Here is a 4712-nt window from a genome sequence, read left to right on the forward strand (position 1 = left end):
TGAATAGCTGTGTATTTACTCTTCATAACCAAATAAAAAAAACTTTAATTCCACATTATATACAGATTTTCCACATTATATACAGATTTTGTTTTGGTGGAATTTGTTATAAACATTTTGTTTGAGGGTATCAGGAAAAATAATGTATGGTCGCCAGGTGTGAAAAAAAACCATTTAGTGACTATCTTTAATGGTACAAGATTCCAAACAGTCAATACGAAAAGTTTACTTTTTTCTATAGCTCAGTTGTGGATCAGTTCTTGCCGAACAACACACAATGCTCTGTATTCACTTACAAAGCCAAGCAATGGATACATTTGTCAGTCTTTAATTTCTTCATATCAGCTTATGAAGTCCGTAATAAAGCAGTGCTCAGCATTATGGACTCCAACTTTATAGTTCTTTCCACATGTTTATTAATGTAGCTTAATTATTCAAAAACCTGCCCCCCCTTTCGTACTGTTTGAATAACTGAAAAAAACTATTCTCTTAGAACAGACTGTTCTCTGCTTTCTATTCATGTGCTGCCTTTGGCTTCCTCAGCTATTTTCAGAGTCTACTCTTATAGAAACACAAGTGTGTTTCCCTGCTTATCCCTCTTAATTAAAAATGGAACAACTGTTGTTTTCTTATCCAATGTCCCCATGCCATTGCATCTAGCATCATGACCAGTGTGTGCTAAAATTCCTTTTTGATGTGTGTGCGCGCATGTTCTCTGATGCCATTGTGACACTTGTATATATCCTGTCACTTCCTTGCAGGCATTGATAGCCAAGATCCATGGTGTTTTACCACTTGTCATGGTATCCAGTCGTTTCTTTTATGGTCATTTTTTCCTGGCTCCTTTTTACTCTGCCCCAGCTGCTGGTTACTTATTAATACCAATAGCTTTCTGTATCTATTTTTTTATTTATTTATTTTTTTAAATCATGCCTCTTAAGTGCATTATAACGACGCTCTTTGGTGCTGCTTTCTGGGCCATGAGATTTAGGTTGTTTGGATATCATCGTATAAGGAGGGCTTCTACTTTATTTCTCTACCACTGGTTCAAAAATTGATGTTTTGCCAGTTTAGGGACTCTAGATTCAGTATACTTTTTTTATTTATTTATTATTTTTTTTAAGGGGATGGTGGGATACAGCACCCTGAGGACTCATACTTTGCTTTTTTTCAACTGAGCATGTCTATGCTCTCCTTCAGGATTATTTCTAAGGGTTATAAACTCCCTGAAAGTCCGTCAACTGACTGTCTACAGTGAGGGAAAAAAGTATTTGATCCCCTGCTGATTTTGAACGTTTGCCCACTGACAGAAATGATCAGTCTATAATTTTAATGTTAGGTGTATTTTAACAGTGACAGACAGAATAACCAAAAAATATCCAGAAAAATGCATGTCAAAAACATTATACATTGATTTGCATGTCAATGAGTGAAGTAAGTATTCGACCCCTTCGACTTACTACTTGGTTGCAAAACCCTTGTTGGCAATCACAGAGGTCAGACGTTTCTTGTAGTTGGCCACCAGGTTTGCACACATCTCAGGAGGGATTTAGTCCCACTCCTCTTTGCAGATCCTCTCAAAGTCATTAAGGTTTTGAAGCTGACGTTTGGGAACTCGAACCTTCAGCTCCCTCCACAGATTTTCTATGGGATTAAGGTCTGGAGACTGGCTAGGCCACTCCAGGACCTTAACGTGCTTCTTTTTGAGCCACTCCTCTGTTGCCTTGGCTGTGTGTTTTGAGTCATTGTCATGCTGGAATACCCATCCACGACCCATTTTTAATGCCATGCCTGAGGGAATTTATGATATCCATAAATGCTTATTCTGATCCATCCATTGAACCTCATTTTGCCTTTCTGGACCACCGCTTTCAGTAAGTGAGGTTTCCATTTTGACTTGGTTCAGCTTCTCGTGTGCTTAAGGGGCGGGGTGCTTTTATAGTTTGGATTTTCATCTTTGGTAATTCACTCACTCCTTACCTGAACAGCATCCTAATTAATTTACTTTCTATAAAGAAACTATGTGCCACAGAGATCTCCATATGTCTCACATTGCACATGATCTGTGTGGCAACCTTCCCAAGAGCTCTTTCAGAGTCCTATTTATTGACTATATTGCATCTTTTAGAAAAATACTGAAGCAAAACTGCATTCTGCCAGCGCCCACCTATTGGTAAGGGAAAGGCAGCGTTCACTCAGTTGCAGGAATGTTGATAGCTTCCATGGGAAAGGTTCTGTTTTCACGGTTTCACATTTGCCTTTTCCAAAAGTGTTTTCTTGGACAGTGAGATAAGAGGAGCTCTACAAACTAATCCTTCTGAATCCGCAGATTAAAACTCATTGTTGTGGTCGGTCTCTCATCAGACCCTAAAAGGAAAATAAAATGTCCTCTTCTACGGAGAAACATAGCACATTAAACAAGAAGATTTTAGCCCAAACATTTCAAAGCATAACATTACTGCAGGTAAAAAAGGCTTGGGCATTTATTCAAATAATCCAAAATAAATGTAGTTAAGCTAGTTTTTCAAATAAAAAAAAAAACCTATACAGTAGATTTGGAAAGCCATGCCTGGGACCACGTGGAATAATTGGTATTTGATGAAGCCTCGGTAGAAGCGCTTAATACCTAGTTTCATTTAGTTTTCATGCTTTAAGGTAAATATATATTTTAAAGGGGGGAAACAAGCATAGTGTTATTATAAATAAACACAATACCACCAGTCCAGAGTTGTATCATGGCGGGTGCCCTTCTAAAACCCAATATTTGCAGCTAAGAAAGTTGATGATAATCTGTCTTTAGAACATTTCAATGTTAGATTGGATAAGAACATTTATCATAAATATTCATTTTTTTTCAATCCTCTCATGGGAGCTGGTAATTAATGTTTTTTTTAACAGTGTTTCCCAACAAGCATCTCATACAAGGGTTCTCATCAATAGCAACGCTGATTTTATAATACTTGGAAGCCCAGACTATGGTTGTCTTTCATGTACAGTCATCCCCATTGACAGATTAGTTGATACGTATTGTGCTATGTACAAATAATAAAAAAAACGCCATCCGTTCACCGGAGTTGTTGATTACTTCTGCCAGAAGATCAATGAAACAGCCAATTGCACAATGTATAGACTGTTCAACAACTATATGCTGCCAAAATGAATAGCTAGACAAGAATGTCCACACATTTTGTAAACCGTGCGCGTAGGTCATCTTTCCTACATTCTTTTTCCACTTGTTCCAACGGTTTCCACAGCTACAAAATCAGTCATGGTTCTACAGAAGCTGTGTGTTTTTATCTTAACCTCCTATTGCTTTACTGATATATTCATTTAGAATTAATATCCCTACTTTTATATTTTCTGTATTTTCTTTTTGACATGTTTGTTGTGACTGGTTTTGGATATGCAGTATCCATTTTAAAGATTCTGTCTATCCAACTCCTTAACAAGTTTGCACATTTAATACTGGAACCGTCCAGGGCTTTTATTGTGTGTGTATTGTACATATATAAAATAAAAAAAAAAAAACACTGGCAAGAAAAAGTCACGAGTATAGACAAACAGTGCTTTAGCTAACACACAAACTATTCTAATCGTTTGTCTGTATTAACCCTTCACAGTGCTATGGAAAAGTAAGTGAACACTTAGATTTAATAGCTAGTTAATCGTAATTTGGCAATATCCTCAACTAAGCATTTCTGATTGCTTTGTATTCGACCTCCACAACGTTCAGCAGGAAGTTTGGACCACTCTGACTAAGCTAAAGCCATTCTGTAAAGTAGTCATATTCTTAGGATGTCTGATGTGAGCAGCTCTCTTGTGGTCATTCTACTATCTCTCCATAGGGTTAAGGTCTGAGTTCTGACTGGGACACTCCAAAAAGCAGATTTAATTTTTTTTTAAATAATTGTAGGCCATTCTGTATTGGTTTTACTTTGCATCACTCAAAATCTAATGAGCTTCAGCAGGTACACGGCCACCTTGAAATTATGTTGTAGGATATCTTGATAAGCTTGGGAATTAATTTTTACCTTGGTGATGGCAAATGTTGAAGACCTTAAAGCAGCCACAAATCATGATGCTGTCTCCACCGTATTTAATCGTTGGGATGATGATTTTAAGTTGGTATGCCGCGTCCTTTATACACCATACATAGTTCTGGAACTCAATCTCAGTTTTATCAGTCCACTAAACATTTTCCCAGTAGTGTTATGGGGTATCAAGGTGGCATCCCACTTGACAAATGTCTGGTGTGCAGCAATGTTTTTTTTTTTTTTTTTGGACACCAGTGGCTTTCTTCATGATGTCCAGCCATGGACACCATGCCTGTTCAATGTTTGCCATATTTTTGACTCAAAAAGATGTTAACCGGTTCCAATATTTTTTTCAAGTTTTCTTTAAGCTGCCACACCAGGGTTCTTTTTATACCTCATTGAGAATTGTGCAATGTGCCTCTTGAGTCATCTTGGCTGGATGGCCACTTGCCGCAAAAGTAGAAACAGTACTTATTCATTTATAGACTGTTTGTCTACCAGTGGACAGGTGAATATTTAAGCTCTTTGAGATAACTTTGTAAACCTCTCCAGCTTTAGCAATGCAACAAATCTTGACCACAGGTCTTCTGAAAGATTGTTGTTGTTTTTTTGTGAGGTATGGTTCACAACAGATGCCTTTTGTGAATGGCAAACTCAAAATGTTTAATTTTTTTAATT

The sequence above is a fragment of the Pelobates fuscus genome, chromosome 5, assembly GCF_036172605.1.
Source record: "Pelobates fuscus isolate aPelFus1 chromosome 5, aPelFus1.pri, whole genome shotgun sequence".
Classification (NCBI taxonomy): domain Eukaryota; kingdom Metazoa; phylum Chordata; class Amphibia; order Anura; family Pelobatidae; genus Pelobates; species Pelobates fuscus.